This window comes from Sphaerodactylus townsendi, linkage group LG03, assembly GCF_021028975.2.
Source record: "Sphaerodactylus townsendi isolate TG3544 linkage group LG03, MPM_Stown_v2.3, whole genome shotgun sequence".
Classification (NCBI taxonomy): Eukaryota; Metazoa; Chordata; class Lepidosauria; order Squamata; family Sphaerodactylidae; genus Sphaerodactylus; species Sphaerodactylus townsendi.
The window spans coordinates 121,800,947-121,814,138 of NC_059427.1; positions in this window are offsets into that span (position 1 = coordinate 121,800,947).

The window sequence follows — 13,192 nt, forward strand, 5'->3', positions numbered from 1 at the left end:
ATTGTTTCCTTTTTACAGACTGGTTGAGGGCTAGAAATGCACATTTAATGGGATAAACACTGGTATTCCTGTTAAAAACCAGGCCTTACAATTTGAGCCATTTAAAGCTGAAAGCAGTCTACCAAGCATGTAAGGCAACCCACCAGAGGCTAGACCAGGGGTCTGCAACCTGCGGCTCTCCAGATGTTCATGGACTACAATTCCCATCAGCCCCTGCCAGTCCATGAACATCTGGAGAGCCGCTGGTTGCAGACCCCTGGGCTAGACGGACATTCTGCTTATTGGCCGCCTTACTGAGCACCTGAAAAGATGGAACACGTGGCTGGATTCACTTTAAGTCACAGATTCTGCAGGATTGCTTTAATTGTCTGCACCCTCCTTTACTATTGCAAAAGCCTCTGCAATTCCAGCAGCAAAGCAAGTAACATGGAGAATTGTTGCTGCATGGATGCAGCCCGGTCTGGGGCCGTTTCCGCATGGCACAATTTTACCGGGTTACAATCAGTATCTTACAATCTGGGTCTATTTTATCCCGGTTTCTACCTTCGCATGGCTGCCCTTTTCTGTGAAGGAATTGAGTGAAGACTGGGAGGAAATGCTCCAGTTTGTTTCGCACAAGCCCGGGTCTTTTGTATTTCCACCACAAGCGTATCCATGCATGGCAAACATCCCTGGTGTCTTGTTTTCTGATTGGCTGTTGCTTTGCGGTGGCAGCTTGAATGAACGTCTCCGCCCTGCCTTTTGACTTGCTGGTGCCCTCCTTTACATCTGCTCTGTGGTTTTTGGGTAGGAGCATGAAGTTCTGGATAGGGCCCAGTGCAGGCCTCAACACGGCAAGCGGCTGCAAAAACAATGGGGCACAGCATCACATCACATTCCCACTCATGTTCTCATATTTTTGTGTAAAATGAGAGACACCCCCCCCCCCCGGTGATATACGCACTAATATTTGGCCCAAAGAGCATATCTCTCCAGTTATGAGCTCCAAGCAACCAGTACATGTACAGAAAAGAAAATGGGGACATTTTGGGACTCCACTCATGATTAACCCAAGCAAAATGGCACTTGATCAATACCATGAGCAGAAAATGTACTTGGGGGAACATTTTTGGAAGGGGGGGGCTGCTGTGGCTCAGCAGAGTTAAAAACTGACATGACGTCAGGGGGGGAGATCAGGGTGGGTAGTCAGTGAGGTGTGAGATCAGGCAGCTGGGTGGGAAAAATAAACTGGTTCTGCTCCCATGGTGTTTGCATGGCAGCGGGTTCACCGCGGGATTTTTGAAAAGAATCGCCAAACTGGCAATTTTTGAAAATCCCGGGATGAGGGAAATATCACGGGACAAACCCGCTTTAGGACCGGGAACCATGTGAGCTTCTTGGCCAAACTGGAATATTTCCCTTGCTCAACCTGGGATATTTGGACCGTGTAGAAATGACCTGGGTAAGAAAAAAATCTCAGGCAGTGGTAAAGATCACTGGAACAGAGACAACAGGGCTGCTCACCCTTTTGGGATTCAAATTACTGTTGGTTTTTATATTTTCAAAGGGAGATTTAGATTGTTGTAACTACAGATGCTTTGATAATGCTCCATCTTTTCCTGATCACCAAAATAATTAAGGGTGATCCAGGAAAGAGGTTGTGGTTTTTTTTAGAGTAATCAAAGAACCATGACTCATAATGAGCAGGCTCCAGTTCAATGCAAAAATTCCTTATCTTTAACCCTTTGCCTGATTTGAACTCTTGTTGTGTGACGAACTGATGACAGGTTCTGGCTCAGGGGCAAAAGTATAAGCTGATGATTAGAGCCACTTTGCTCCTTCAGCACCCTCACACCTGTTCTCCTTCTACTATGTATGTATTTACTATGTATGTGATTGTAAGGTGGATAAGAAGCTCGAGCTTCTCACCCCCATGTTCCCACCCTCTTACCAGGGCAGAAACAAATAGAATTCCAGTTTTCATTGTGAGCTAGTGAGAACCTGGAACACCTCTGCACCAAATGAGTACACCAACCTCAGAAACAGTCTCAAAACAATTAGTTTATATAATGCTTTGGATCAAAACACAAACTTCAACCTCAATTGTTTGAGGTTGGTGTACGCATTTGATGCATAGGTGTTCCAGTACCCTCTAGGTACACCCCCTTTTTTGTTGATATGGTAACCTCCTAGTGGGGCATAGGGATTCCCTGCTATTACAATTGATCTCCAGGAAATTGGTGAAAATTACTGCTTGGTACGATGGAGTCTATGGCAGCTGGTTCTGCAAACTGGCTGAATCCCAACATGGCATCAACCCAGGGCGGCCATGGATTGGGGTGGTGCCATGGCGTGTGGCCTTCGGCAGAGGACTGGGAGGCCAACTTGATCTGCGGCCGACTGCTGATCGGGGCATGCACCTGTGGGCAGGTGGCACAGCCTTCAGGGGAGGCCTTGCTGCACCTGGCTAGCTGCAGATGGGGCTGCACACATGGCGCAGCCTTCTCCAAAGGCCACATCACCACTGGCGGCTGCCCGCCCGCAGATTCGGCAGCGCATGTGGCACGGCCTGCCAGGGTGGCCTGCCCTTCTGGTGCTCCAGCAGGCCTCCTGGCCCTCCTCCAAAGGCTGCGCCTCAGCTGGCTCCCAAAAGCCATCACCTTCCCTCAGCTCCCCCCACCCAATATCAAAAAGGGGGGCCGGGTGGGGCACATGGCGGGGTGGTGAACCTGGCAGGGTGGTGAACCGGTGGTTGATCTGGTTGAATCCCACCACTGCATACTATCTATGGCATTGTATATTGTATACAGACCTTCTGGAGCAGGACATGGCTTGCAAGGACGTCCCTTCCCTTCCCTCCCCAAACCCCACCCTCTCCAGGCTCCATACCTAAAATGTCGAGGTATTTCTCCACCCAGAGCTGGCAGTCCTTTCATGGATGTAGTTCTCTCTGGAAACTATGGTGTGCGCTGTGACACAGCCTGTAAAATGAAATAAGCAACAGTTAAGCCCCAGCTTCAGACTAAGGTTGGCAATTCCCTAAGATTCATGGTATGGGGCTAATGATATCCCTTTGAGCAGCAATACTAAAGTAGCACTTTGAAACATGTGCTGTCTGAAAATCATAATAATGTGCACAAGCACAAACAAAACTCCACGAATATTGTTATTGTTAGTTCATTTCTATACTGCCCCTAGGGCCTAGGCAAAGCTCTCTGGGCAGTTTAACTACCGGTATGTCCCAAATAAAAAAATGTAGTCAGTTGTAATAGGATTCCCTGATTGTTGCCTTCTACAATACACATAGACTTTTTCTACACACTGAAGTTACTCCTGATTTTCTTGGCAGTGGATCCATAAGCACTGGAAATAGTTGAGCATGGTTCTTCCACACATCTGCCCTCCCAGTGCATTTTCACAGTTGTGGAGTCAGTTAATTTTTTTTCTGAACATGCCTTCAAGAATGGGAATTTCCAAGGGTGGGCGCTGTCATCATTGATGGTATCACAGCATCTCCTGTTTTCCCAAAACGTGGCCTTAAAATATCGATATACCATTGTAATGTTGTAATAATACTTTAAGCAAGTTCTCTGAATCCCAGGCATTCCTTTTTAAACAAGTAAGCCTCTCTCATAGAGATATGTCTTTATGCCTCCCTGAGAGATGAGGATAGTGTCATGACCCTCTAATGTCTTAGCCAGGGTCCTGCCATATTTCTTTCTATAGAGTGGTTAAGCAGTTTGCTTTACATTTCTCCCTGTACGAGTCTGCCCTTATCTGGTTACTGCAGCTGTCTTCTTCCCGAGTTCTCACAGTCTGAGGAATCTGTGCGTGTGTGAGTGTGTGACAGTACGTTCCCGCCACAGGAAAGGTAAAAGGGGTGGGTGGGGGTTGTGATCCTGATGCATCTATCCTGGGGGATATAATGCTTTGCCTGTTTTAATATTCTCAGTTCTGACAATTTAAGTCAACAGCTTTTCTATGCCTGCAATCAAAGAAAAAGAATTCTGACAGAGGCTTCCTTTTTTAAAAAAACAAAATGAAAGTTGGGAATTCAGAGAACCCTCTTATATATTGACATTTTGAGCAATTTTTAAAATGTAGCAGCCCTGCATTGTGTGCAACTGAGGTGTGATGCTTCAGATTTGAACTGGGTTTTAATTGCTTACAGCAAGGAATTCCTTCTGTGCTAAGCCAGTCACAGTTAAGCCTGGTTAATCCCTCCTCAACTTGCAAGGCAGCAAGCAAGTCTGGCTGATGTCTCTGTACAGGCCTTCTGCAGCAGGGGGTGGATTAGCAAAATAAACCTTGGCGGTTTCTGCATGGGCTGAAAGCAATGGCTTCAGCCCAGTAAAACACCGTTTTGGCGGGGACCCCTCGCACAGGCGCCGCTGCCAAATCGATGCAGCAGCGCTTTGTGCCCACCCAAACGGTGTTTTCAAAACTTGCTTGGGGAGCAAGTTTTCCTGCAAACGCTGGCTTCCATCCGCTGCCATTCGCATGGATGGGTGGAAGCCAGCATTTTCCCCACCCATCCCTGGCCCCAAATGCCTCCTTACCTTCTGATGGCAGCCGTCGCTCTGTCGTTGCTCTGAGGAGGGAAGGGGACACGCCCCCTGGACTCCGGTGCTTCAGCCTTAGCTCTGGTCATGGGGGCGTGTCCCCTTCCCTCCTCAGAGCGATGGCTGCCAGCAGAAGGTAAGGAGGCGTTTGGGGCCGGGGAGGGGAGGGGAATACGCGGCTGTGCGGAGCTTGCTCCAACAGCTGCGCATCCCATGGGGCTGTTGCTTAATGCCGATGCAGGCTCTCTCCCTTGGCTGTGCAGAAACAGCCCTTGTTTTTTCTGTATTTTTGGGATTGTAACCACGGTTTAGGCAACAAACTATGTTATCACCTACCATGGATCAGTATCATACCTTTATTATTATTATTATTATTTTATTGGACTTATATACCGCCCCATCCCCGAAGGGCTCTTTAGAGGTCTAGAGCACCAGAGGTCTAGAACACTACCAGTCCATTTCCTGGGGAAGGCTTCTAACTATTTATGGCAGGTTCAGACAACCTCCTAACTTATTTTGTGCAGGTTTCCCCATCTTTTCTATGACTGAACTGTTTTGATGGTAACATGTGATGGGTTTTATGCTTGTCTGCTCAGCCCTAGGAACCCCAGAAATATGTAGGATTTTTCCCCCCATGGCAGATCCCCCTTTTCAAGGCACCAGAGAACTGAACCAAGTTCAACGAACAAAAACAAAATTTGTTGAACAGAAGATATATTTCCTTTCCTTTTATTTATGGTCACCTGTGGAAAGTCTCACTACTATTCCACCTTCAGCCTTGATCACTAAATAAAACTCCCAGTTTTCTTGTCTGAGTATTTTCTGCTTTTAGCACATGTTGACACTCACTAAATTTCAAGTCAGATCCACTCCCTGACTGAAATCCCCTCAGGGTAGATGTTTAACACACATACTTAAGGGACTTCATGTTAACTCATAAGAATCCAAAAGCTCACCAAACTTTTCTTCCCAGAATCATACCTCCTCCCTCTCCAAGACAGCTGGTTGCTCCACCAATCATAGCACAGATCAGCTTATCCAATATGGGCACTTTTCCAGTCCTACAAAGTTTTTCTCCACTCTGTTGTAATAGCTCCTTGTTCTACTGAGTTCTGCTTTTAAACCTCTGTTTTATTGTTCAGTCTGTCAAAGCTGCTTACAACTGTGATGCTAAAAGGAAACTTTCCTTTTTGTCCCGTTCTCCATTCAAGCCTCAGGGTGTGACTCACATTGATCAATCAATACATATTTTGGATATTACTTCATGTAACACATCTCCTTCTTCTACTGCAGTGGTTCCCAACCTTTTTTCACTTTCTTACCCCTTGGCAACCCATTTCTCTAAAATTGTACCCTCTTACTAGCAAACCTATTACATAATTCTTTTTTTGCGTACCACCAAATATTCTGGCGTGTACTCTGTTTTATTGTTTCAATAGATATTTTCACTCCCAGCATACAAATTGTCTCATGTATCTCATGTGATAAGGATCTTTTAAAAGTTAATATTACTGTATTAACATTTAAACTACAGAGATAAAGTTTAATAATGTTAGGGCAGGATGGTGGTGGTGGTGGTGGGGGGAAGACCATGGTTCAAATCTCACCACATGATGTATTGATCCTGGAAGTAGTGTAATGGTTAAGAGTCATGGACTCTAATCTGGAGAACCAAGTTTAATTCCCCACTCCTACACGTAAGTGGCGGACTCTTATCTGGTGAACAGGGTTTGTTTTCCCCACTCTTCCACATGGAGCCTGTTGGGTGACTAGTCACAGTGATCTCAGAACTCTCTCAGCCCTACCTACCTCGCAAGGTGTCTACTGTGGGAAAGGGAAAGAAAGGTGATTGTAAGCTGCAGTGAGACTTCTTAAAGGTAGAGAAAGGCGGGGTATAAAACCCAACTGCTGCGGCTGCGGCTGCGGCTGCAGCTGCAGCTGCTTCTTCTTCTTGGCTTCTTCGTCTACGTCTTCGTCTTCGTCTTCGTCTTCGTCTTCTTCTTCTTCTTCTTCTCCTTCTTCTCCTTCTTCTTCTTCTTCTTCTTCTTCTTCTTCTTCTTCTTCTTCTTCTTCTTCTTCTTCTTCTTCTTCTTCTTCTTCTTCTTCTTCTTCTTCTTCTTCTTCTTCTTCTTCATAACAGATTCCCTGGCACACAGTGGCCCAAGTACTCCAGAGCTTGGTCTCCCCAGGCCTATTGAAACTCTCTGGGTGATCTTGAGCAAGTCACCCTCATCTTAACAAATGACTTTGAGGCTTGTTGTGAGGCTAGAATGGAGGGCAGGTTGATCAATGTGAACAACATATAAAAAATGTAATGGACAGGAGAAGGTGATGTGAGACCAGTGATGGCGAACTTTTTGGGCTTGGCTTATCAAACATTTGGAAAATGCCTAACTTGATGCCTCTGGCGTGTCACCCGTCTGCCTCAAATGTAAGAGAAACAATTATTTAGATATTCATTTATTTTTTAAAAAATACTGTCCGATCATGTGTGTTGCTATGTATTATATAGAGAAATGTCAAATAATTACAAAAATGACAAACTCAGACAGGGAGAACAGTTGTTGTGGGGTGCTGGTGAATGCTGGTGTGTCACCAAAATGTTGTGGCATATCACCTTTGACACGTATGTCATAGGTTTGCCATTGCTGTGTTAACTCTCTGTCCCTTAATGATAGTCTTTTGAATTACCGCAGCAAAAAGTATTACGAGAATGACTGTGAGGGCTGGAGGAAGGTCATTGCCTGAAGCTTTTAAGATAGCCCAGTGGTTGGCACCTGGACGCCAGCATTCCTTTCTAAGCAAAACTCCAGCCTCCCATCTCCCTCTGCCCTTTGGCAAGCGTACGCTTTGATCTTGAAACCTATTTGTCAATTGCAATAATATTGACGCTTGCTTCATTCTTCAGGAAGGTGGGGCAGCTTAATTTGACCTAAGGACCGGAAGGGTGAGGTTCTAGTGAAACTAATCAATTGAAGTGTTTTTGTGAACTTTACCACAGAGGTTAAAGGTTAACTGTTTGACTGTTCTGTAAAATGTTGTACCCTCGTCTATACAAATATCGATCGGCAGTGCAATCCTAAGGAGAGCTGCACCTTTCTGAGCCGACTGGCTTCAATTCTGTTTAGGACTCAACTCCTAACTACTTCATGGAATAGATTGGAACCATGATACTTATGAGCTGTCTGGAATATAGCAGTGCATGAGCTGTTGGCAACCTGTTAGGGTTGCCAACTTCCAGGTGATGACTGAACATCTAATGGAATTACAACTGATCTCCAGACAACAGAGATTAGTTCCCCTAGAGAAAATGGCTGCTTTGGAAGGTGGACTGTATGGTATTATATCCCACTGAAGTCCTATCTGTTCCCCAACCCTACCTACTTCAGGTTCTATTCCCAAAATCTCCAAGTATTTTCCAACTCAGAGCTGGCAACTCTAATGTACTTAACCATCTAGCTGAATCTGGCCTGCAAAGATCAGGTGCCATGCCCAGACTGTTGGTCACAGTGAGTGGCCACTGTTGGTCACAGTGTTGATCACATGAATGGTTTCCCTTTGAGGAGATTGGAATCCCTCCTACATCACACTAAGAACTGTAGTACTGATCATGGGATGGACAGCTTCATGCATTGATGGTCCCTCAGTGGATCAAACTTATGCAGGAACTATGTTTGGAAAGGTCTCTTCTTAAGGCATGCTTGCTTGACTACAGCTGTAGTGAAGGCCATTAAGCTCAGCAACCGTTGGATCCTGATAGCCGGTTGGTACCAGACTGCTTGAAACTGTCTATAAAGGAAGCAATAGCTGTCACCTTGAAATTTGGTAAAAAGGCACAGCCTCTGGACAAATTGAGAATGTCCTGATAAATGCTATACACTTTTGGGGGACTACCTCGACTTATCCTTAATGACCAGGAGGCCTAACTGGTCCAGAGCGGCTGAGGTGAGGTTTACCTGCTGGATTACATCCCATGGAAATTCTCTAGCAGTAGCCAATCATCTAGGTAGGGGGTAGATATTGAACTCTTTCTTGGCCAGATGAGCCACCACACACTTTGTGAGCACTCTTGGTGCCATTGCCAGGCCAAATGGCAGCATCATGTATTCAAAGAGTTTCTGACCACACCGGAACCTGAGGTGTTTGTGACCAAGTGACTCACCAGCCAGTGTGGTTAAGAGCAGTTGGGGAGCAGTCTGACATCAGCATTGAGTTCATAGCATCGAGTCTCCACTGGGACTTCTTGGACTCTGGCAGCGCTCTGTGAACGACATTGGCGCTGACTGCAACTGTCAGCCTGTCTCCACTTGGAGGAAGAGGAGGAACAGGGTGATCAATACTGGTCTCTACAGGGCCCTGAACTCCAGCCATGGGAGGGGTGGGGCAGCAGTGGCATAGGAGGTTAAGAGGGGGGAAGGGCAAGGAAATTGTAAGCCCCTTTGAGTCTCCTGCAGGAGAGAAAGGGGGGATATAAATCTAAACTCTTCTTCTTCCTTGAAGTAGCTGTCAGGTGCTGTCAAAGTGTCATCTTAGATGAGCAAAATCTACATGATAGTTATGTTTGACCTTGGACAGTGATGTGTGCAACCCAAGACTGATAAAACATCTGCACTGGATAGGTGGACATTTGTATATATGTGACAGTAGATTGGGAAGCTGAGCAATGAAACCTCTTAGAAGCTTCATGAGAGGGCAGTCAGGGAAGGCAGTCTCCACTGTGGAGGGCAGTAGAGGGCAGTATCCACTGGTTTGGAGAGCTTTCTTGGAGGAGGCAGCAGGCTGAGGACAAAGAAAGTGGCACCAGCATCAAAGAGACTGAGGGGATTTTTCTTTTCTTTTTAAAGTATAATTTTTATTTTTCTCACATAAAAAACACACTCATACATAGACACCGCCACCAATCTCTCCATTATTATCTCTCTATTTTGGGGCATATCCTTGCTGCAGTAGTCATATACATAAAGAACAATCTATATTGATTTGGAGTATCTTCTCCCATAAGTCCCAACAGAAATGCCTCTGGGTTCTTCACAGTTGTTGTCTTCAGGATCTTTTGTATTTCATTTTGTATCCTGTCCCAGGAGGGTTTAGCTTCTTTATACATCCACCACATATGAAAGAAAGACCCCTCTTGTTGTTGGCATTTCCAACACTTATTGGACATACCTTTATACATCTTTGCCAATTTTTTGGCATCAAATATAATCTATATATCATTTTTAATAATTTTCTTTCAAGTTATAACATGCTAGGAACTTTAAACCTTTCTTCCACAGTTTCTCCCACTGTTACGTCTGAATGTCTCTACCAACATTTTTGGCCCGCATAATCATTACATACTTTACTACCTCATCTTCTGTATCCCATTTCAGTACCATCTTATACATTGCAGTAATTATTTTATTATCATTTGCATGTAAGCTATACTCAAACTCTGTTGTTTGTGGTAGAACCAGTATTTTTATGATCAGCTTTAAACATATCTAGAAGGTGACAGTAATGGAACCAGTTTTTAATTATTTCTTTTAAATCATTTATAGATTTAAGCTCACATTTGTCATCTTGAAAGTCCAGGAATTCTCTATAGGTAGGTTATTTTTCTTGCATATTTACTTATTTTCAAGTAAAAGCTTCAATTGGAGACAACCATAATGGAGATACACTTGCTATTAACCTTTTGTATTTTGATCAAATCCAAAGAAGACTTCTTCTAACATAATGAAAAGAAAAGTCTTTATGCATTTCCCCCTTATCATTCCACAAATATCCATGCCATCTAAATCTTCTGTCAAAACTTTCTAGGTCCAAAATCCTGCTATTTAACATCACCCATTCCCTTATCCATACCAATGAGGCAGCTTCAAAATACAATTTTAAATTCGGCAATGAGAAACCCCCTCTTTCCTTTACATCTGAATGTTTTTATATTTGGTTCTTGGTTTCTTATGTTGCCAAATAAAGTTACTTATAACTTTTTGCCATTGCTTAAAACATAATGCAGAATTGATTAGTGGCTTGGAACAAAAATAGTGGCTTGGAACAAAATAGCATTCTTGGCAAAACACTCATTTTTATCACCAATGTTCTCCCCATAAAAGATAGATTCATTCTATTTCATCTCTATACATCCTTCTTCATTTCATTCTACATTTGGATATAACATACAATTCTTGCTGGTCAACCACATGCCCAAATATTTTGCTTTTATTTTACTGCCGTAAATACAGATACCTGAGTTAATCTTAATTCTTATTTTTGATCCATATCTTTAGCTAATGTTTTTATTTTTGTTTTGTTCAGTTTAAACCCCGCCAGGTCTTTAAACTCTTTTATTTTACTTAACAGTCTTTCCACATTTTGACTTGGGTCTTCCAATATAATCACCACATCATCTGCAAAAGCCCTCAGTTTGTGTGACTGTTTACCTATTTTCAGTCCCCTAGTTTTGTCATCACTTCTTTTATTTCTATTGAGTATCTCTAAAATCAGTATGAAAAGCAATAGTGAGAGAGGGGATTCCTGTCTAGTTTCTTTTTGTATCTCACATTTTTCAGACACTTCACCATTTGCAATTATTTTAGCATATTGTTTGGTATAGATTGCTTCTATACCTTTCAAAAAGTTCTTTTCAAAGCTCATTTTTTCTAATGCACTTAACAAAATGCCTTCTCCATGTCCAGAAAGATCAAGGCTGCTTGTTTGTCACTTGTCAATTATGCATGGCGAAGTTCCCACGACTAGTCTTTTTATTTTTTACATGTTTTTAGTGTTAGTATCATATGGTTATTTAATTTTTTAAAATCTAAAGATCTAAAGATAGGCAAGCTATGGATAATAGGAGTGATACGGCAGGACAAGAGGTGGGAAGTTGTTGGCAACAGGGAGAAGGGCAAGGGGCAGGTGTGCAAAGCAATGTGAGTGAGTAAGGCTAGGCAAGCTGGCTGCAGGCGGAGGGCAGTGGGTAAAGCTATGCCAACTGGCAAAAATATCCTGCTCTGGCAATGAAGCAAAATTAAAATCATGCTATAGGTGGATTTGCTTGCTGCAGAGAGAGTGGAAAGTGAAAGCAGGGCTACAGGAAATATATCCGTACAAGAAATCTTGCCGTGGCGGAAATTCACCTCCACCATGCAGCAAACACCTTGTGCATAATCTGCTACTGTGTTTTTCATAATACTCCACCACATCTAAAATTGTTCTGACACTATCTCTCAGTGCAGAAAGCCACTCCGGTTCTCATTTTTACAAGTTATTAAAACACCTTTTAACCTTCTTGCCAAAATCGCTGCAAGCAATTTGTAGTCATTATTCAAGAGTGAGATTGGTCTGCGGTTCTTAACCTTTGTTAAGTCTTGATCTTCTTTTGGAATCAAAGTTTTATTAGCCTTTCTTCATGTATTTGGCAACTTTCCTTTTTGTAAAATCCCATTCATCATTGCAAGGAGTGGTTCCATTAATATATCTACAAACACATGATAAGATGCTGGAGATCCATCTGGTCCTGGAATTTTATTTAACTTTACTTGCTTTATAGCTTCTACTAATTCCATTGTTGATGTTGGCCTATTCATTCTATCCTTTTGCTTTTGAGATAGCTGCAGCAAAAGTTGTCTGTTTAGATAGTCTTCAACTTATTGTTTTCAAACAATTTTGAGTAGTATTTAAAAAATGCATTCCTACTGGTTTTCTTATCTGACCCAATATTACCTTTCCATTGTATTTTGGTGACAATCTGCTTTCCTTTGCCTTTCTTAATTTTGCTGCTAACATTTTCCCTGGTTTATTGGCCCATTCAAAAAGTCTGAGCAGATTTTCAAAGACCCCAGGATGAGTCTCTGGGTCTGGACCCAAGGATCTTTAGAACAGAATAGCCTTCAGATATGATGCTCTCACTTGTAGGGCCTTTGGGGTGAGAAGGGGATGAGCATTGCATGTGCTCAGAATGTGCCCTTCACCAAGGCAAAGATGGCAATCAGTGCAACAGTTATTCTTTACGATCTTGGCTCCATATTTAAAATACTTTTTCAAGAGTGCAGAGTCCTTCAAAGACATTTTGGTGATTGAACAGTAGGCTGAGGAAGGGAAGAAAACTCAACACACATTGTCTCAACATGGTGGCAAAAAGAGAACTGAGGGGTCTGGTCTCTTCCCCTCTGACCTGATGTCCATTTTTGTGGGAAGGCTCCAAGGGAAGGGGGGGGGGAGCACTCTGTTGCTATAGAAGAAAAAAAACCTTTCAATAAAACCATGAAGATGAACCACACATGTGAAGCACATACTCTACCACTGAGCTACATCTGTTGTGGATATTCTCTGGATCCCGGGATGCAGAACAAATTGAGACCATTGATACTATGTGGCTTGCATATCCACTGACTATAGCAGTTTCTTTTCAAAAAGGTAGCAGTCTGTGGCAACCAAGGTAGTGTTCTGACACTATGAAGATAAGCAAAAAAATTTAAAAAGTGCCATATTGTAAGATCTGATTGAGCCAATTAACAATTAATCAGCACTCAACAAACAAAATTGCAAATGAACCTCTGTCCGAGCCATTATTGGAATCATGGGAGAGTTTCATTCAAATTGTTGTTTATTGTTAGTGTTTTTGATTTTACAGTAAAAAAATTTTTTTCCTTCAGAAAAACTGGTTC